We start from the raw sequence: 22,642 nt of genomic DNA, 5'->3' as shown, positions 1-22,642 counted from the left end.
ACCACTGCACTCCAGCCTGGGCAACAGAGCAACAAAGCAAGACTCTGTCTCAAAAAAAAAAAAAAAAAAGAGTCAGAGAAAAAATAAAAAAAGCACATGCTTTGTAATACCTGTAGATTTATGGGATGGAGGATAGAAAATTGCATCATATTGGATTGTGCAACTGCATAATTAATCTTAGGAAACAGCTGTAATTCTTGTTTTATTAAAAACATCATGTGGTTTTAAAAATTATCTTCAATGTGATTTTGTAAATTACATTTTTAGAAAAATATTTTTGGTCTTTTTATGAGCATATTAATATGCATGTTAGGGAAATAAACTGAAAAGAGTGAAAGTAAGTATTCCACTTGTTCTTTTTTTTTTCTTAATGATTCTCTTGAGTAGGTTAGGCATTCAAATCTGTTTCTTGGAAGTTCAGAGTTCTTTCTTGAAAAGTTTGTCTTTCCTCTTTGCCTTTTCTCTTGCTAACTTTGACTAAGATTTAAAATTGAGAAAAAAACCACTGGATTCTTTGTAGCCTGTTTCTGCGTACAGGGTTTGTCACTCTTATCTCTTTGGCTTTGCTTTGACGTTCCCCTTGTTAGCAGAATCATTAAAAAGCAAAAGAACCTTTTGAGCTTTCCTTTCTGATGGTTTCTGGTAAATCTGACCATTTTAAGGTATATTTTGGCTAGCCTGTAGTAAGTACATGGCATTTACTATTACTACTGTTATTACTGATATCATTGGTCTATAGTTGTGGAATTCACCTCTTTTTCCCTTTTGGAATGCTGGAATATATTTGCTTTCCTCCAATTTTCCAGAAACTTTTCAATCTCCACATTTTCACAAATACCTGAATCAAATCATGTACTATTTATTCTAAGCATGCAACTTAACACTTGGTTAAGGCAACCTAGGTGTTTGCTTATCCATTGCTCATGAATCTTGAGTTTAAATGATGTTCATTTCTATTCCTTTCTATCTGCAGATCATTCTTATCAGAAATTTCTTTTCACAAGAAAAATTACTTTATATCCATCAATGTTGCATAACTAAACACAATGACAAAAAATATTCTTTGTATGACTCTGCTCAATGGGAAATATTTACCCTTTTTTGATGACCTTAGTGTATGTAGAGTAGTTTGTATTAGCCTTTGCTACCCATATTCTACATATTTCCCTTTAAATAATTCCTAGAATTTATTTTCTTGTTGTATTCCAAATTTTAGTAAGTTTGGTAAGTTCTTTAAATGTATTAACTAATTTAACTCTCACAAAACCCTAAAATGTGGATAAGAAACTGTGGATAAGATTACGCTCCCTACATTTTAGATGACAAAATTGAAGCACCAAGTGGTTGAGTAACTTGGCAGTATCACCCAGTGGCTAAATTTCGGAAGGAGGTGGGATTCAAACTCAGGCAGCTGGGTTCCAAAGCTGAAACTCTTAACTAGCCTTTTACCTTGTTTCTATAACTTCATTGTAGAGACACCATTTAAAAAAACTATTATCCCTTAATTTGGGATTGACAGTGTCTGTAATTACAGTTAGGATTATATTATTTTAAATGTATTCTTTGGACCATCTTATCTTTCAGAATGTCATGCTCTGAAATTGTTTTTTTCCTGAATATTTTACAACGAGCCTTCCCAAAGATGGCAGTTTATTCTGGGTCATTTCTTCCTTCTAGTTTCTTGTTATTACAAACAATAAGGTGACATAGCCTTTTTCTCTCTAAGTCCCCACAATCATATTCTGTCCAGGAATCAATCAATTACTCCCTATTGATGAAAATTCTATACACTAATATAATCATTCTAATGTCTCCTCTTACCCTCTCTAAAGTAGAATTGGAAAAGTCAAGAAGTATTTAATCCCTCTGTATTTAGTTGAAAGAGAGTTTGTGCAAATAAACTGAAGTTGAGATTCCTTCCTTACAATTCTGGTTCATTTTTGTAACAGTTTGAAAGTGTAAAGAATGCATCACTTATTTCTTTTAGCTGGCTAGAAATCCGAAGTGAAGTCTGTTATCATTTCTCTTTCTCCTTTTTGTCTGTATATATTATACTCTTATTTCTTCTTAACTCCTATGCTCCATGCAATTCTATACAGGAGTGGTTGGTAAAACCAATGTCCCTTGGGTAAATAGTCTTTAGAAAAAATTCCCTTTAGACACAAGATATAGTCTACAGCTCGTGGCTTTCAGTAAAATGTAATCTGCCAGGTATTCATCCTGCACAATCATACAGAAACTATGCTAATATGTTAAAACATTATTTCATTTAGTTCTTACAATCACATAAATTACAGATAATATTGATTTACAGTTGGGGAAACTGATGTAACTATTTTACAGTGGCAGGTAGAGGGCTCTGTCAAGTTGTCTGGCTCTGAATCTCTCTCTCTTATCTTGTAAATAAAGATTTTGTTCCCCCAGCTTAAAGTAAAATAAAAATGGTATATATTTATGGTATGCAGCATGATTGATATACATATATTATAAAATGATTAGCAGAAGCAATCAAATAAACATATTCATCACCTCCCCCAGTTATCATTTTTCAATGAGAAATTTCAGATCTATTCCCTTAACAAATTTCAAGTATACAATACGGTACTATTAACAGTCACCATGCTATACATTAGATTTCCAGAACTTATTTATCCTGTCTAACAAACTTTGTACTCTTTGGCCAACATCTCACCATCTCCCCCTCACCCAGGCCCTGACAACAACTTTTTAAGATTTCACATATATATGAGATTATGGAATATTTGTCTTTCTGTGTCTGATTTATTTACTTAGCATAATGTCCTCCAGCTTCATCCATGTCGCACATGACAGAACTTCCTTATTTCTGAAGGCTGCATAATAATCTATTGCAGAGAGGTAGATAATCACATTTTGTTTCTGCAACCATTAATTAATACTTAGGTCGATTCCATATCATGACTATTTTGAGAATGCTGCAATGAGCATGAAATATACGTATCTCTTTGAGATACTGATTTCATTTCCTTTGGATATGTACTCAGAAGTAAGGCTGCTGGATATTGTGGCAGTTTCATTTTGAATTTTGGGGGAACCTCCATACTGTTTTCCATAATGGCTGTAACAATTTACATTTTCACCAAAAGCATATCAGAGTTTCCTTTCTTGCACGTCCTGGCCAACACTTACCTATTTTCTTTTTGGTAATAGCCATCAGTTGTGCATTTGCCTGGTGACGAGTGATGTTGAACATTTTATCATAAACCTGTTGTCCTGGTGCTTGAGCAATCTAATATAAATAATAGGCTTCATTTAAAATTTGAGTCAAATAAAATGGATGATAACTTTTAAATGTATCTGCTTTATTTATTGCTAATAATTTGATACTTGGTCAGGGTAACTTTGACTTGAATTACTAAAAATTTGCCTGATGACTTTATTGATTTTGTGTTGTTTTATTTTCCAGCTAGTTTCAAAAACTGATGGCATGCAAAACAGTGATAAATTTGGCTATTTAAGTACTGTGCCAAAGTTGATGTGTTGGCTTATTTGTTGTTGGAGTAAATCAAAGACTAGAAAATATATTAAAATTGCTCTACCTACTTGCCATGCAAATTATCATAATGATACAAACGACTTGGGAAATATTATATAAAACATTGTCTGAAAGTTAGTAGGCTATTTGCTCTCAAATTTATTTTCTACTTTTCCTCCTCTCTATATTCATGAGACCCTAATTTACCATAATCCCTTGCCTCTTAACTTTCAGGGAAATGTTAGGGGGCCTGCCTTTTATCATTATGGAAGACTGAATATAAAATTCTGCATTGTCAGTCTTTTGCTTTCTGGATGTTAAAGATGTTATTCATAGTTTTCAGTACTGTCTGCTGAAAAGTATGCAAATATTTTCATGTTTGTTCATCTGAAGGTAATGTGTCATTGTTCCTCTGGCTACTTTTAACATTTATTCTTTATCGTTGTTTTTAGTAATTTGATAACAAGCCTTGGTGGTCTCTTCCTTTCTTCTTTTCTTTCCTCCTTATTTATTTGTCCTGTGTGCAGGATAAACAAGCATGCACGCATAAAAATGACTTCAGATTTGCATAGTTGTATCTTATTTATTTTTTCTGTGTGCATGTATGTTTACTCTGCTTGGTGTTTGTTGAGGTTCTCGGAAGTGTGGGTTGATAGTTTTCATCAAATTAGAAAAGTTTTGGCCAATATTTCTTTAGATGTGTTTTCTGGTTCCTGATCCTTTCAGCGACTTTTGTTACACAGATGTTAGACCTTATTAATGTTCCAGAAGTCACTGAGACTCAATGACATTTTATTAGGCTTTTCTCTGTATTTCAGTTTGAATATATTCTACTACTATTTCCATTTCTTAAAATCTCTGCTTTTCTTTTCTCCTCTCCTCTCTTGTTCTTGTTATGTTTGTTCTCCTTTACTGGAGTTCTTAAATATATGTTGTAAGCGCTGTTTTGACATGCTTGACTGCTAATTACATTGTCTCTGACATTGTTTTTAAATGTAGCTTTTCGTATTATTCAGATACTTCAAGACCAACAGATGAGGAGACAACTGCAGTTGCAAAGATAGATTATTATACTCAGAGATCCCAAAAGGAGGTGGAACCAGGGTTTGTCTGGAGGCAGAAGGAGCAAGGGGAAAATGTGGGCAATAACTTTTATTGTGGTTTTCATGGGAAGGAGTGGAAGAGGCTGTATAAACAGGTTTAGAATTGGCTAGCTTGAATAATTTCAGGGTGCTGCAAAACGTGAGTTATCCCTAGTTACCTGGTACTTGACCTGGAGTGATTAAGGTAGAGGAACAGTGGTCCTAAGTGACAGACTGTGAACACCCAGTTTAAAAGGCAGTTGGAGTGTTGGCTGTGGATTGGTTATTTTGCATATGAAAGGCATGCTTACAGAGAGTACTGTACTATCTCTAGGAACTGGCCAACCCTGGGAGAGGCAGTCCCTCAGAGTCAGCAAGGCCTCAAGATGTCAAAGCATCAAATACAGAAACTAGAAAATGTAGTTATTACCGGATCTTTTTTTTTTCTTTTTTGAGACAGTGTCACTCTCTTGCCCCCACTGGAGTGCAGTGGCACAATCTTGGCTCACTGCAACCTCTGCCTCCTGGGTTCAAGCTCTTCTGCTGCCTCAGCCTCCAGAGTAATTGTGATTACAGGTGCCTTCCACCACGCCAGGCTAAATTTTGTATTTTTAGTAGAGATGAGGTTTCACCATGTTGACCAGGTGGTTCTAGAATTTCTGACCTCAAATAATCCACCCTCCTCAGCCTCCCAAAGTGCTGGGATTACAGGCATGAGCCACTGCACCCAGCTACAAGAGCTTTGTGTCTGTTTATACTGATTGATTTTTCTCTTTGTTGTGAATAACATACCCTTGCTTCTAAGAATGTTAAGTATTTTTTGATTGGATGTTGGGCATTGTGAAGTTAAATTGTTGAGTGTCTGGATTCTGCTGTATTTCTTTACAGAGTGTAAAGTTGGTGTTGGTGTGCAGTTAAGTTACTTTGAGATTAGTTTGATCACCTTGATGTGTGTTTTTAAGTTTTGCTAAAGTGGATCTAGAAGAGATTCACTCCAAGGATATTTCAGCCCTCCTACTAAGGTACAAATTTAGTTTTCCTTATGGAATTATTTTTGTCTTATTATTAATGAATATCATGAATGCTTATAATGTACCAAGAAGTGAACTAAAATATGCAACAGAACATGAAAAAGGTACAGCCTGTATCATTTTCTCATAGAACTGTTAAGTGGAGTTAGGCATATAAATAAACTAAATATGTGACCAAGAGTGGCATATGAAAAGTGAGATATTGTACAAAGTTTTGACCAACAATAAAATAAGTAGTTGCAAAAATATTTAAATTACACTGTATTCAGTAAGGTAGGCCCTGAAGAAGTCTGTTAGGGCTTCATAAAAGTGTGCGTGCCTTAGCATTTGAGCATCTATTGTGTACTGCCAGCCTAGCATTGTGCTAAGTTGTAGAGATACAATGGTAAAGAAAACACAACCCTGGCTCCAAGGAGCTTATCATCATATGAGGTACAAAGACAAGTCAATAGTGCTTCTAGAAGAATAAGTCGTTTGTGTTGTGAAACTGTATATATGTAAGCCAGTCATTAGGCATCATGGAGACCTTCTAAGATGAAGCTGTATAAACTAAAAACAAATGATTATTATAATTTTGTCTGACAAAGGAATAAGAAGATTTGGAAAGTGGTTAGAAGTGATTCATAGTAGAGGAAAAATCACACGTAAAACTTAGAGCCACGAGAATAGTGAACATTTATGGAATGAAAGCTGTGGTAGTTTGTTTCTGGTAGGACATGTTAGTCAGGAATAATGAAGTATGGCACAGAGCAAGACAAAATAGGCAGGAAGTGGTCAGCTGATGGAGAGTTTGCCATGAAATATGAAAGAGTCTGTATCTTATCTTGAGAAGAATGGGATCCATCCAGTGTTTTTCAGCACTGGAGATTATGGACATGAAGCTCAGGAGAGAGGCCTGAAATGGTGGCTTATGCTGAGGCTTGAAGGATTAATGTATTAGTTTATTAGGGCTGCAATAATAAAGCAGCACAAATTGGGTGGTTTAAATAATAGAAAAACAACAAAAACAGTTCTAGAGGCTAGAAGTCTGAGATCAAGGGGTCATCAGAACTGGTTTCTTCTGAGGGAGACTCTGTTCCATTCCTCTCTCCTTGGCTTGTAGATGGCCGTCATCTTTCTGTGTCTTCACATCATCGTCCCTCTCTACTTGTCTGTGTCCGTGTTTCCTTTTCTTGTGAGAATACTGGTCAGGCCCACTTTAATGATCTCATTTTAACTTGATTACCTCTACAAAGACTATTCCAGAATAAGGTTATGTTCTGAGGTATTGGGGGTTAGGACTTCAACATATGAATTTTGAGTGGACACAATTCAACCCATAGCACCTCCGTGTAAGAGCTGGGAAGGGAAAGTGGCTAAGTTGTGCAAATGTGCACAATGGTTGGAGATGATTAACTTATGTCATGTAGATTCAACACCCATGAAGTGTAATACAATGGATAAAAATGGCTAGAAGATAAAGTCGACAGTGGCAATAACAATACGGATCAGACTTGGCAAAGTTATGAAGCAGGAAAAGTGGGTATTGAGGCATCCTCTACTGTGATGTTAGGAAATTATTTTTTTAATTTTCCACTGATTTTAATTTATAAATTCTCTGATTAAAAATTTGTTATAGTCTTACCTTTCTAGGGCTTGGTTACTAGGCTATAGTACAAGTTACTATACACTATATGTAAAGAGTATTAGACTGTATTTTTGTCTTGTTACAAGATAAAGTAATGATCATTTAAAGCTATTTCTTCCAGCCATGAAGTCAGGGTATGATTAAACAAAATTCCATAAATAACTTGATCACTATGAAATGAAATCTGTCTTCTTATGTTTGGCATTCAATTGGTTACATCAGATGTTGTTTCAAAAGTCTTTTCTCAACAACAGTAAAATACACAGCCTGATATTCCCATCGAGAATAGACCAAATTCTTTTGACCTAAAACTAGAACTAGTGAGAAAGTTGTATAAAAAATTACACCCATGTTAAAATGGATACATTGCTCTTACCTCTAAATAGACAAATACTGGAAGCATTACAAATGAAGTAATGTTTTAATATTTCACAGCTCAAAAATTAAGTGCTAATGTATTTTTCCCCTGAATTTGTTGAAAACTATTTTTATTGCTTGTGGTACTCCTGAGAAAATGAAGGTTCTGGATTTTGATTCAAGATTCTAATGTGTGTATTTTCTATGTCTTTGGCTTCATTGTGTTTTTTCATAGCTGACCCAGCTTTCTGCAGAAAACTGGGCAGTCAATATATTTGGAGCCTTGACTCTCTAAACTTTAACCACACAAGAAGAGACAGACTCTCTCTATTTGTTACAGTTCCTAAATACTCTAGCTTAGGACTGATATTCACCCTTGACCAATCAACTGTACCTAGGCCCGGAATCTTGGGGAAGGGCCCTGCCATCTTGGGTCAGGTAATGACTAGACTAATCCGTTATCGTCAGGGTAACAGGGAATTAATCAAGTACATTGAAACTCACAGGAAGCACATATGTAGGTGCAAAGATTTAGGTGGCACATGAGGACAGAAGTAAGCTCCAGAGAAAAGAAAGTGCTGGCCAGGCGGGGTGGCTCACACCTGTAATCCCAGCACTTTTGGAGGCCGAGGGTGGATCACCTGAGGCCTGGAGTTCGAGACCAGCCTGACAAACACGGAGAAACCCTGTCTCTACTAAAAATACAAAATTAGCCAAGCGTGTTGGTGCATGCCTGTAATCCCAGATACTCGGGAGGCTGAGGCAGGAGAATCGCTTGAACCCGGGAGTCAGAGTTTACAGTGAGCCGAGATTGCGCCGTTACACTCCAGCCTGGGCAACAAGAGCTAAACTCTGTCTCAAAAAAAAAAAAAAAAAAAAAAGAAAGTGCTCAGTAGATATCCTTCCAAGTAGGTGTTCCACAATGTTGTTTCTTTCCATCATGCTGAAATTATGTATTTATTCTTAACTCATGTATTCTGTAAGCCTTTTTGAGTATCTCTGTGCCCACCACTGGTCTAGGGTTTGGAAATGAAACAGCAAACAAAGCAAAGTCCATAATATCATGATGCTTACTTTCTGGTGTGGACGTGGAGATAGGAGGCAAACACAGAAATGCATGAATAAATACCTTGTCCAAGATGGTAAGAGTAACAGAGAAAAGTGAAAAGCGGAAAGGAGAGAAGAGAGCTGAAGTGCAGTGTGGCTGCATTTTGTATGAGTAATCAGTAGGCTTAAGTGATAAGGTAGCATTGAATAAAGGCCAGAGGAAAGGAATAAGTGACTCATGAGAATCTCCGAAGAACATTCTGGTAGAGGGAATGGTTTATGGAAACAAACAAACAAAACTACAATAAACAAAAACTTGCTTTTCTTATTCATGGCATATATATATATGTAGATTAGCATGCTTTAGAAATTTACTTTTCTTTAAATAATGTATAACTGGATATAAAACAAAGTGAAGATGTTACTAACATTAGGTTTGGTTAATCATGCCTATAGTAACCCTCAAAGTAAAGCACACACTCTATTGCCCTCCTTATCCCAGCATGATACTTACAAGAACAGAAAATAGTCCAATGCACATTAACGTTTGAAACTAAAACCTAAAAAAGATAAATGATATAATTCCCACAATAGGAATTATATTTCTAATTTCTGAGATATCAAAAGAAGTAACATTTAAAAAAGAGTTATATATCCATCCCCCAACCTTCTCTTGATTTATGTTAGAGTTTACCTTAGAAACAAATCTAACTTTACCTTAGAAACAAATATAATTCACTGGCGATGTAGCCACTCTTGCCATGGCAACTACCGACATCAGTATGGCCAATTACTAAGATATGGCCCAGTGACTTTCAGGGACGTCTCTATACTGTACTCTGTTTACACCCATTACAGCATTGAGCAATATCACCATGGTCTTAATTTTTAAGAATGGAAAATGAAAAGGACATTTACTGAAGAAATTGGAGACCAGGTATGGATACGTTAGTCATTACATTTGTTTAGTGACTGTTGGCTGAATAACATACTAGGCAATGTAAACAGAGTATTTGCATTTCCCCCAAGTTTTCTCCAAGACTACCATAGACATGGAGCCTCAGAGTCATGCTAAATAAATATGGTTTAAAAAAGACTGACAATCAAGAATACCAAACATTAAAGAGAGCCTGATTAAGATATCTTGGGAAATAAAAATGTTGGCAGCTGCTGGCAATAATGTCTTTGTTACTATTTTCTAATTTCTTGGAAAGAAAGAGATGTCAATGTATCTGACAGATTCCTCTAGTTACTGCTCAGACTGGTGAAGACAAACTGCCAAAAACTGGGAGTTCTTTCACACCAATTAATTCTCCCTTCTCCTATCTCCCTTGTTGGAATTCTACCAAGGCACCATTTTGACCATTTTAAATTGAAGAGTCTGTTAACCACTTCTGTTACTTCTAAAGAATTTTGATTTCAAGTTCAAAACGCAATTAAGATATTTACTAAGGTTAAACTAGTGTTTGAGTGTCAGGTGATATGTATTTATTTGTTCTTGGAGTAAACATAACATTTATTTTTCCAGAAACAACACTATTTTATAGATTTATTATTTCAGAACATATGATCTGAAAAAAGATTTTAAATAACTTTTGATATAAAATGATATCTTCAAACTATATTTTAATTATCTATCAATTACTAAAATTGTTTAGGGGTTCATGATTAGAATGTATAAAGAAAATAAGGCAACTTCGAGCTTATACGATGTTCTACTAAATGATAACAAACTTTTGGAATTACTATTTGTTCTATATCAGATAGAGTTTTACGTGTTATAAAACAAAAAAATTGATCAATTTTAAAACAATCTAAGTGTTCTATTTATGATTAAGTTATATCATGCCAAATTCCTTCTAATGCAGAGCTTTCTGATTTTCTTAGAAAATATGTTCCTAGGTTTTAATGCCAAAATAGCAAGTAAATAATACTCCTTAAGCAGTCAGCCGGCACACAACTACCAATCCATCAAGAGTTACAAAAGGAAGTAGAATAAACCTTGGTATTTATAAAAGAAAGAGCAATCAACTCGGAGAGTAACTAGATCTGGCTCTTTCACTAATTGAAACTGCAGAACAAGGACCAAGTCATTTGACACTAAAATTACCACCCTCACAAATACCACTCCAAGGTCACATCTCTCTTTTTTTTTTTCTTTAAGTTGAGGTCGGACAGGGTGGCAGAGACATTAGTACTTGTTCATTTTTAGTTTTCATTTATTGTGCATTTGAAGATTATACTTCTCTGTCTCCTTTTAGTTAGGTGGAGCTGAAGTGATGTGTGTCACATCCAGGAAGAGCCATTTAATTGCTTATGTGAGACTCTAGCAATCTCTTGGAAATTGTAGAATAAGATCATGTTACAAGGGAGGTGCCACAAGATTGAAGCATTTTTGATTTCTAGGTCACCAAATGGAAACAAGTTGTCCTGGATAGTCACCGCGATTCACAGTAAACTTTCTATGAACAAGAAATAAACTGTAAAGGGATGAAGTCACTCAGATTGTGTTCTGTTTTGCTACTACAGCATGATTTAGGTTATTCTGATTAATTCAGATATTGGAACTAGAGTCAGTATGACACTACTGAAAAACTTTGAAACGTAAGGCACTGACTTATTTGTTGGGCAATGTTCAGCTTCTAGGAATATGGCATGACAGGCTATAAGTATGACAAAGGACTGCATTACTTACAGCACAGCAAGCACCATGGTGTTGGTTCTTTCTGTACCCCGAATTCAATGGAGGTAATGTGGAAAGGCCCAGGTGGATGGTGCATACGTGGTTGGTTTGCATCATACCCGAAGAACCCCAAGTTTACAAAATCTGAATCTTCTCTTGGGCTGCGAGTAATCTGTTTGAGCTTTGCCCCAGAGAGAGAGAGAGAGATTATCTTTATTTTATTGGAAAGCAAACCAAACTACCTTCTGGTCTGTAGGGAGATAATATATCCTCCAAAGCTGTTTGCATGCTAACATCCTTAAAAAATTTATCTGGAACAAAGCCAGCTGGTGCCTGTGCTCAAAAGACATGCAGAAATGTAAGAAACCCATAAGAATTGCCTCCCAACCCACTATTTCTGTTTCCTTGCTTAGTCTTTCCCAATGCATCTCAAATTGTACTTCTTCATGAATTTTTTTTCTGGACTCCACCAGTCAAGTACATTTTCCTCCTTTTAACCTTGCTGTATTTTGTGTTTCTCTTTTAAGACACATATTAGTTTGCACTTTTTCACTGTTTATGTAGTTCTTTATCACCACATTCTGAGTATTGGAAGTTTCTGGATAGCAGATACTGTGTTTCTTTCATCTTTACATCTCTTGCAGGAGATGATACATCTTTTACCTAACTCTCACCCTATGTTTTAGAAACTGTTTTACTAACATAATATAGCATGGAATTCTTATGAATCAGATAAGCAACAGTCCTAAGGGAGATACGGTCAAGGCATCAGAATACAACAAAAATACCTAAAATACCTTTTAAAGTATAATTTACTATAGTCAAATGACATCCCTGAAGTATTCAATAATAAGAGATATTTTTAGTAGAGTGCAACCTGAAGAAAATCTAGATAACTTTGTAATTATGTTATATATTATAATTAGTAGCATGAAAATGTTTTTCTACCATTGCTGATGCTACCACCAGCATTACCTCGATCACTTTTTGCTGCTACTACCATTAGTTTGTTGCTACAGCGGGTTTTCAAATTACGTGTTTTAAACTTCATTATTTTATTTTGAGATAGAGTTTTGTTCTTAGCCACGCCTGTCTAATTTTATATTTTTAGTAGAGACGGGGTTTCACCATGTTGGCCAGGCTGGTCTCAAACTCCTGACATCAAGTGATCTGCCCACCTCGGCCTCTCAAAGTGCTGGGATTACAGGCGTGAGCCACCGTGCCCGGCCACATGTTTTTAACTTTAAAACAGTGCAAAAGCAATATGCATTTAGTAGAAACCATACTTCGAATTTTCGATTTTGGTCTGTTTCCTGGCTAGCAATATACGGTATCATACCCTCTCATCATGCCAGTGAACAGAGAAAGCTGCAGCTCCCACTCAACCATGCAATCACAAGGGTAAACAACCACTACTTCTTACTTGATATCTTCCTTAAGAACACTGCACCTGCTAAGCCATCAACAAGTGTTGATTCCCCAGTGCCTTCTATCAGCTATTCTCAAGCCTCATCAGAATAAAGAGAAATTGATGACCCTGTCACTTCAGTATTTCCATCATCCAGCAATTACTTTTAGTTCAATGCTTTAAACATTCTTCATGCCTGGTGTGCTTTCGGTTGTGTATATTCATGGTGAGTACTCATACGACCATTCTGTTTTTCACTTTCAGTACAGTATTCAACTAATTTAATGAGCTATTCAACACCTTATTACAAAATAGGCTTTGTATGTAGATTTTGCCCAACTGCCACCTATGTAAATGTTCTGATCACATTTAAAGGTAGGCTAGGCTAAGCTATAATGTTCTGTAGGTTAGGTGTATTAAACATATTTTTGACTTACAATATTTTCAACTTAATGACAAGTTTATGGGGATGTAACCCCATTGTAAGTAGATGAGCATCTGAATTCTATAGGATGCTAGAAACTGTGCTACGTACTTCATGATATTGTCTCTTTTATTATATTTTAGAATTTTATATAGGGATATATGGATTTTTATAATCCCAAAGGTCAGATGAAGAAACAGAGGCTACCAGCGTAACTTGTCCAAATTTACATAGTAAATAAGTGACAGAGTTGAGATTCAATTTTTTTTTATTTAGTGCTTAAGGCTGAATTCTTAACTATTATCAAAGTGGCCTGCATATGAGCTTATAAAGATTCACCAGTAAATACACCATCAACCAAGGAGGAAGTATTCTCCCATATTGATTACATTTTTAAACAAGTCTTTGATTCTGTTCAACAAATTGAAGTGCCCTATTCTATTCTCAGGTACCGAGAAAGGAACTGCCATATGACCACAGATTATCTTTACTCTTTTGATTCTTTCAGTAGTGTTTGTAGAATACCAATTTATAAATCAACTGTAAAAACAAAGAGAAAAAAAAAATCAGTCAGTGGTTCTTAGAACAAGTCACAATTTTGTGATAATAAAGTACAGGATATAGTGGGTAGATTTTCCCAAATGTCAATCAATATAGTGATCATTTTTAAGGATTTTAATGTTTAACATTGAAAATCAACATCAAAGTGATATCTTGATTGTTGCCTGTTGATCATGGGAAAGGATGGTGGAGAAGGTTATTAGAGAATATTTTTTGGTGAGTGCTATTGGGCGTCCTAACTCTAGTGTTCTGATTTGTACAGTCATAACCATGGCATGCTAAACCAGGCTTTCTGGATTCATTGCCATTCACTGAACCATGATATATAGAGATAACATTTTTTAATGGGAGAAATTATGTTCTGTCTCATGTCAAGGCATGCTATTTAAATCTGGTGACTTTTGAAGTATGAGACAGGTTTTTTTCATTGGCTTTGGCTTTGGTTGTTTTTTTCCTTTATGAGAGTCTCACACTGCCAAGTTTTGAATTTTGCATGTTCAGGTTATTGGGGATTTTGTTTTTCTGAGTGCACAAAGAGTTCAAGTTTCTTAAAATAGGGAAAATTATTGCTCCCATTCCCCTCCCACTTAAAACATGCTTATAGTTCAACACTATTTGGTTTAGGTTAAAACTAAAAATAAGTTCTTTCAAGTTATGACTAAACAAGGCAAATTTCTGCTTAAAACTGCTTCTTAAAAAGTCCTATTTGAGTGTAAAGAAAGTGGATGAAGAATGACTTTTGCTTTTGTAATTTAACCCTAACAAAAATATCCTTTTCTGGAAAATAACTGCAACTCCAAACTACCAATGCTTTCTAGGTGTGTGAGCAACTATTAACATTAAAACCTGATTTTTGTTATTGATTTACTAGCCTTGGTCAGCATATTTCATTTTTAATTTTTCAGTCTTCAAAGTAGAGAGTTGCTTGATTTGCACACATTCCTGAGAAAGTACATCACCAGAATATGTCGGTCAAAGAATGGGAAATTTCATTTAAACAGGAGAAATAGAGTCAAGAGATCCACATTTAATGCAACATGATTTCTATAGTTAATAACAATGTATTTATTAAATTCTTGAAAAGTGCTAAGAGAGTAGATTTGAAGTGTTCTCACCAGAAAAAAGAATAGGTGAGGGAATGCCTATGTTAATTAACTCAATTTCTCCATTCTACAGTGTATGCCTCTCAAAATACTGTGTTGTACATGATAAATAAATACAAATGTTTTGGTCAACTTAAATAAATGAGGGAAAAAAAGAAAATACGTGATTCACACTCTGAACGTGAAAAGGTAGTTTGAAAATGCTTTCTCAGAAACACTGTCATACTTTAATAAGGCTGAGCTCATAAAAACATTGTGAGGAAGATCAATCATTTTAGCTTCCTCTCAATTGTGCTTTTTAATGTTCCTTCTCTCCAAAGGTCCCTGCCAGCTCTTCGATTGCTATCCCAGGCCCTTCTTTTAGAAAGTCTTACTGAGATTTTTTTCTTCCTTAACAATGTTGCCTCTGGATATACAATGTCTCCCAAGTTTTTCTTTCCATGATTCCCTTTCACCTACATCCCTTCACTTTCAACTCCCCCTCTAAAGAACCACTCAAATATAACTTTCTGATATTTTATTCGCCATTCATTCACTCAGCACTTACCAGTATATATTCAATGTCTACTCTGGGTTAGATACTACTGTAGGCATTGAGGATGTAGGAATATACGAGATGGTAGATCCCTGACTCAAATGAGTTTATATTCTTTATAAATAAGTAGCCAAATAAAAATAAAAGAGATTCACTAATTGTGGTGGTTGCCTTGAAGGAGGTAACCATGGTGATGATGGGGCATTACTAGATTTGGTGGTGGGTGATGGAGACAGTGTATTAGACAGGAAGGTCAGAGAAGGTCTCTCTGAGATATTATTCTGCTTAGATTTAAAAATCTGATAAAAACCAGTTGCATTAAAAGTCAGGGGTGAACAAGGCTCAACCTGTTGCAAGAAATGTGTCCAGAGAATGGTCTACATGGGATCAAATTATATGAGATAGGATGAAAAAGTGGGGAGGATCCGACTTATAAAAATGTCTTAAAGCCATTGTAAGATGTTTGGATTTTGCCCTAAGAGCGGTGATATGCTATTGCAAAATCAGTGGTTTGACAGTTCTGAAATAATGTTTTGACCTAATCGTGTAAAGTCGGGTGTATTTCTTTGTTGACAATGCATTGCTTTGATCAAATTAGTGGTTCTACCATGAATGAAATTTCAGGCAACATGCAAAACTATGTCTCACAATGAAGTTATAGTGAGTCTGTTAAAAATGTTTCTTTAAATCTCATTAAGTAGGCACGTGGTTATTTTGCCTAAATGAGGGGTGGTCCCTTGATAGTTTTTCCTCCCAAACACTGTATTTTGAGAAACATTTAAGGAATCTGGAACATGCATTGACTCTTTGTCAGAGGTATCTGTGGCCTTGACATAGCCTGAAAATTTTATATTAGCTTCCAAAAATTTTAATTAATTCATTTGGAAAATTCGATTACTAAATGCCATTCTCAGCATAATGCTGTATAGTTAGTATCAATCACATCACAGAAATGGTTGAGAATAGGAAAGTTCCTATCCTGAAGTAGTCTATACATAAATATTACTAAGAGCAAGTCTTATTAGAAGTAAGTGTTAAGCTATATTTTATGTTTCATGTTCATTATTATTTTTGGACTCTTTCTTTAAGCTCCAAGCAACATTATCATATAGCTCATAGTATAAAATTGTTTTAGTTGCCCTTTCCACCACCATTTCCCTAGTTCTTGCCCATTAATTTTGGTATAGATAAATAGGATATATAGATGGTATAGATAAATAAGATTCACAGGAGGTAAAGGAAAGACCACTGGACCCAGGGCTGACTTCACAGATGTGCATCCAGGTCCTGTGTTCAGAAAGACCTCACTCTGCTGTCACCATCTTGAAAAGATTATTTATTTTTCCCTTGAACTCGTGTTTCTTAAGAGAGATTTGATTGGACAATGGATTGGACACTTCACATTTTATTTTCCACTGACCTCCAAAAATTGTGTCCTTTTAGAGCAATCACGTCATGCACAGGTTATTAAAGCCATCATTTCCTCTGTTTCTCTGTAATCATCAGACCACGCAACCACTGTAAATATCAGCTGGGCATCAACAGCTTTGAAAGTTTTGAGCAATGAAGTAAGCTTCCAAGGTGCATTCCAGGATGGTAAACTACAAACAAAATATTTTCTTTTTTTGTAAATTGTAATAAAACTTTCTTAAAACTGTAAATCTTTTACAAAACTGTTTTTGCTAAATTCTTATGCTGTTAGAACCAGCCTTTCAAACTAAGGGTCGGTAGGTCAAATTAAGCCCACAATTATGATTTGTTTGACCAACATAGAAGTTTACAAAATATGAATGTGAGTGCTTTTAAATGGGGCCTGACATTCCAGAGAGCCACTGGCCTAACCATTTAATTGTTTTTTACAAGATAATTTGTTTACCCTTTCTGGTCTTTCAGAGCATTTGAATTTACAATTCTGAGCTCTAAAGTTTAATGTCTAAAACAGTGGTTCCTAAATTTTAGCATACATGTAAGTCACCTGGCTAGCTTGTTAAAACACATATTCCAAACTTCCTCCCTAGTATATCTGATACAGAAGGGCTGGAGTAGAACTGGAAATTTCTAGCAAATTCTCAGGTGATGCTGGTATTGCTGGTCCAGGAACCACACTTTGAAAACCACTCATCTAAAACAGTAACTGCCATTCTTGCTATTTACTATTAACTGCAATAAGCTTCATCTACTCAGTTATAAATGAGATTATCTAAATAAGACATATATTTTAATTAGTCAAGCTAGCTAAATAAAAAGTTTAGCTATGACAGCATACATTAACTGAAACAATTAGTGAGTCAGCCAAATTTTTCTCCCTTAAATAAAAAAAAAATCCTGCTATTCACTAGTAGTATTGCAATCCTATTTCAGTGCTCTCCACTTTTTTATGAACATGCTTTGCTTTTTCCAAAATTAGTAATACAGCCTTAAAATAATCCAGTTAAAAAAGTTGTAAAGTTGCTTCACCCTCAGTAAATATCAAAAGCAACGAGGTAATGGAACAAGATTGTTAAGGCTGTTGATGATTGATTCACATTGGAGAGGCTCTTATCCTACTGTCAAAAAGTGGTAAGTGCCCTAAGTCCGAGATGCCAATGTTTTCCTAGACATTTAAGAACTCAGGAATATTCATCAGATATATGCAACTCTAAGCTGAAATGGAATACAGAGTTCAACCTGGAGTCATTTCCCTCCTCAATCACCTTTTTGAGACTTACAGTCTCAAGTCAATCAATGAGGATTTCTCAGTAGTCATCATCAGTCATCAAGCACTCACCTTTTAGAGGATATGTGATACTGCACACTGGTGACTAAACTGGTTTTTCTCAATATAATGTGTCCTAAACTCCCTCTTTAGGTCTGCTTTCCATTTATTTAATAACTTTTCTTGGGTAATGGAATAGGAAATGACTTTAAGAGAAATTAACATCTTAATTTTCCCTTTTTTCATTTTTTTCTTTCTGCTTCTTTGTGTGAGGAGAAAAGGGTAATTATTAGCGTGCTTTAATTTAGAGCACCAGTGGAATTTTCTCTAAATCTTGTCTTTAATGGGTTCATTAATTTTACTTATTTCTCTATCATCAGGCTTAACTATAATTCATTTAGTTTTTATATTCAGATCATCCATTTTCTATAATAAAGGGAGATTGTGAGAATGTGAATAAATTAAATCCATAGTCCTATAATTATGTGCATAGCTTTTTAAACCACTAGGCTTCAAATCACTTGAGGATCTGTCTCATTTATCTTTGTCTCACACAATAGTGAACATAAAGTTGGTATTGTAGTAGACATTCAATAAATGTAGATCAAATTGAAATGACCCCCCCCCCCAGTACACACATAGCTTTTTGCTTTCATTTCTTCTTTATTAAAGAAAGGTAATAATAATCTACATCTCACAGGTTTCTCAAAGTGATTGTGTAAAACAATGTACTAAAAGCTCCATGCTAGGTAATAAATGAGCACTCAATCTGTGTTTGCTTTTAATTATTAATAGGCATTTTTACTGCTTTCATGATTATTATTTGTATTAATGGTTCCAAACTCCCCTATGCTAAATGCTTTAATGAAGTTTATTTTCCTGAGCAAGTTAATTGAACTGGGCTACCTTCTATCTTCATTTCTTCTGCTCAGTGTTTTGTTAATTCTTTCATATTCCTGTAGTTCAATTAGTTTGATGTTAAAATCTGACATCAATAAAACACTAATCTGTGGTAGATCCTCAAGACTTGGGAATATAAAATTATAAAATATATATTTATTATATATATATAAATTATAATAGATCAAAAGTGTACTTGGAAAACAGGACATTCCTTCTCTTTAACTGCTAATTCTAATCCCTATTGCATGTCACTTCATTAAATTGCCTTTTCTCCGAAGATTTAGCCACAGAATCATGTCAGGACAAGAATTAGAAGACCTGGGCTATTCTCTACTCTCTTTCTTTGGGTCAAACAAATCATTCAGCCTTTTCAGGATATCAGTCTCCTCAATTGTAAATGGAATAATCTCTATCTTAGAAATAATTACGGACTTGTGAACTTTCTTTACAAGGTTGCCCAAAAGGCTGCCCAGGTTGAGCACTGCACAACTCAGTGGTGCAGTTCACATAGATGCACTCGGCAGGGATGGCTCCTTCTTCTCCCTCTTTTCATCCATGAAGGAGTGGGTTAAGTAACCACATGTGAGATCCTTTGGTAGATATGTCACTTTTTCCTTGCATTAAGAAGTATGGCCTATTACAGAAATTATTTACGCACATTACCAAAAACAATCAAGAGAACAGAGGATATTAACCACACTTAGAGGATTTACTTTCTGTTTTTACCACTTAATCCTTAAATGGAATGGCTCTTGGGGATTCTCTAGAATTGAGGATTTACAGCCAGCCATGAAGACTGTTTAGGGCAGGATTATAAAACTAAAAAAAAAAATATATTCATCTAAGAACACCTTTTTTGAGGAAAGGGTGCAACCACCGACTTTTACATGCAGAATGTCCAGTAGATAGAAGAAAGTCCTAGCTGTGTTTGCAGCTTATGGCACTTCACATACAGGAGAATGTGGGGCTGTGTTATAAACCCAAATGAGCACAGCTATTAGAAATAAGGTGCTGTCTGTGGAATTCAGGACTGAGGCCAGATTTGCCGCTGTAGCACATCTTTTTTTAAACACGTGATTCCACATTTCACTTTACCACTTGATTTCAGGGAACTCAGAAATTGCTACAGGGGAAAAAAAGTGTAATCAATTCTTGCTATTCACTGGAATGATGCCGATGGAAAATTAATGAGCTTTTCTGTAATTGTTGAATAGTCTCAACTGATGAATTATTGGGCCCTCTAGGACATCATCCAAAGAGATCTACATGGTCACAGAATGTTAAAACTGGTAAAAGCCTTAGTCGTCATCTTGACTGTATCTGACCCAAGTTAAGCATGCCTGCCTCTGGCTCTGGGCTTTGCCCCTACAGTAGGGTCTGCACTGTGCCTGCTGATGCAGGAGCAGAACTGGCTCTGACACCCCGGTCTGGCCCAACTGCACACACATTGGCTGTGCTTTTTCCATCATCTGCTGGGATCAAAGAATCAGTATGGAGGGTGAGATATGGCTTCCCTACCAGAGAAACTTGGATGGAAAACCTAAAAGTGCAGAAGCATTAACACCCATTGGGGCAAGCTTTCATAGTGAGATGCAAGGAACTGAAAGGAGCCTGAAGATGCCCTCTCCTCCCTTTCTTCACGTGGTAGATTTTTGAAATCTAGACATACGACATGATCTCCTGGAGACATTTGTAATGTCTAAGTACTGTTTTTCTTTGAAGGTTGTGGCCAGTTCAATAACTTCCTACCTTTTACTTGCTTTCTTTCCTTTCGTGCCTTGTTTTCCTTCTTCCTCCGTGCTTGTTGCCCTGAGATTATATCTCCTCTCTCCCCTCAAAATATAACTGTGCCAGCTTCACATGATGCTTTTTTGTTTGTTTGTTTCAGAACTTGGGCAAGACTTGTTTACAGAAGAGGAAACTGAGACTCAGAGCAATTAAATTACTTTTCCATGGTCAAAGATTGCGAAGTATATATTTTTTAAAAGTTTGTTTCCTTTGCTCTCATTATCAGCTGTCTATGATAAAGCTACCCTGTTATCAGTTTCCAACTGAAGCACCCCGCTTCACACACATAGCTTTCCCACCCTTTGCAATTTATGCTGATTGTTCTCTCGATTGAGTAAAACAAATGCTTTTTGATTTTGCCTTTATGTGCATATTTTCATCTCACAATTTCAGACGGAGCATGCCTTACTCCATATGAATTAAGTTCCCTGAGAACAAGGAGCTCATTTTGATTTTTTTGTTCCCCAGAGTTTTGAGTACAGCAAGGGCCTTCCACGAAGGTTTTATGAAGAGCTCTGCTTCAGTGAAAGAGAACTCTTCCCTCTAGTAACAGCAGGACTCTGGGGGAACCTTCCACCGACCACCAGAACCTATTAGAAATGCCAAATGACAAATGTTTCTTATACTCCAGTTCTCCAGCCTAGCGTTTGGGTCTTTTTCTTTAACATCAATTTCGTCTGCCCTTTAGCTTTTTTTCAATCTTGCATTAATTATTTTATATGAAGAATATATTCTCTCTGAAAATCAAAACCTATAAGAGAACATGCTGCTTCCACTACAGCTTCCAGAAAACTTGTAAAACCTAGCATATAGTTAAGTGCCTTGAAGGTACACATTATTAAGATTTACTACATGCTTTTGATAAAGGAAAATTTATAAAAATTATAAGTAAAAGATGATTATAGTAGGAAAAGCAATGAATTTGAAATGAGTAGCTCGGCATTCAAATCTTAGAGTTATACCATCTGTATAACTCACTTTTCTCTTCTATAAAATGAGAAAGGTTCCTATAGGACCCTAACACAGGAAACATACATAACAATGTGATTTAAAAATGGTTAAGAAAAAAATATATGTCACACTTTCAAGTCGAGTCAAGCATATCTCTTTGAAATGGATAAATGAGGTAGTGCCAAGCCAAATTGCAAGATTTTTTTTTTTTTTTGAGATGGAGTCTCACTCTGTCACCCAGGCTGGAGTGCAGTGGTGCGATCTCGGCTCACTGCAAGCTCCGCCTCCCGGGTTCACGCCGTTCTTCTGCCTCGGCCTCCTGAGAAGCTGGGACTATAGGCGCCTGCCACCACGCCCAGCTAATTTTTTGTATTTTTTTTAGTAGAGACAGGGTTTCACTGTGTTAGCCAGGATGGTCTCAATCTCCTGACCTTGTGATCCACCCACTTCGGCCTCCCAAAGTGCTGGTATTACAGGTGTGAGCCACCACGCCCGGCCCAAGTTGCAAGATTACTTTCAGGGCATTTGGCAGTCTTGAACTGTTCCATCTCTTGAAATACATTACCTTGACCAACGGCATCATTCTTCCTTTTTATCCTCTTTTCTCCTTCAGGATCCTTTTCAGGATTTTTAAGTCATTCCCTACACATATATCATGGGCTCATCTCATTTTTCCTTCCATAGTAAGAACTACTTCTGGGGAAAAATAATCTGTTACAGACAGTTGCAATCAAGTAATCTCGTGAAGCATGACTGCCATTGAGTCTATGACTTATTCCAAGCCCTGTTAATGAATTCCATTTTGGGTCAGTTTTAGAATTCTGTTGTTTGTGAAAAAAAATGAACTAAAAGAAACTCACTTAATATGAGTGCTCTGTGAGATAACCTGGAAAGTGAGGTTATTGTATAGGAGGGGTCGTTTGAGCTGGATTT

At 35.9% G+C, this 22,642-nt stretch overlaps 1 long non-coding RNA gene across 1 annotated transcript in view; it reads left to right on the top strand.

Moving 5' to 3' along the window:
- Nucleotides 1–9,497: 9,497 nt before the first annotated feature.
- LOC129482876 (uncharacterized) overlaps nt 9,498–22,642 on the top strand; it is a 31,412-nt gene continuing 18,267 nt past the window's right edge. The window contains exon 1 of the long non-coding RNA XR_008657843.1: nt 9,498–9,595. This is a non-coding gene — a long non-coding RNA (uncharacterized lncRNA). The remainder of the gene's footprint in view (nt 9,596–22,642) is intronic.

Source organism: Symphalangus syndactylus, chromosome 5 (genome assembly GCF_028878055.3).
Source record: "Symphalangus syndactylus isolate Jambi chromosome 5, NHGRI_mSymSyn1-v2.1_pri, whole genome shotgun sequence".
In the NCBI taxonomy this organism is placed as follows: domain Eukaryota; kingdom Metazoa; phylum Chordata; class Mammalia; order Primates; family Hylobatidae; genus Symphalangus; species Symphalangus syndactylus.
This window is presented reverse-complemented; position numbering and strand designations above follow the sequence as displayed.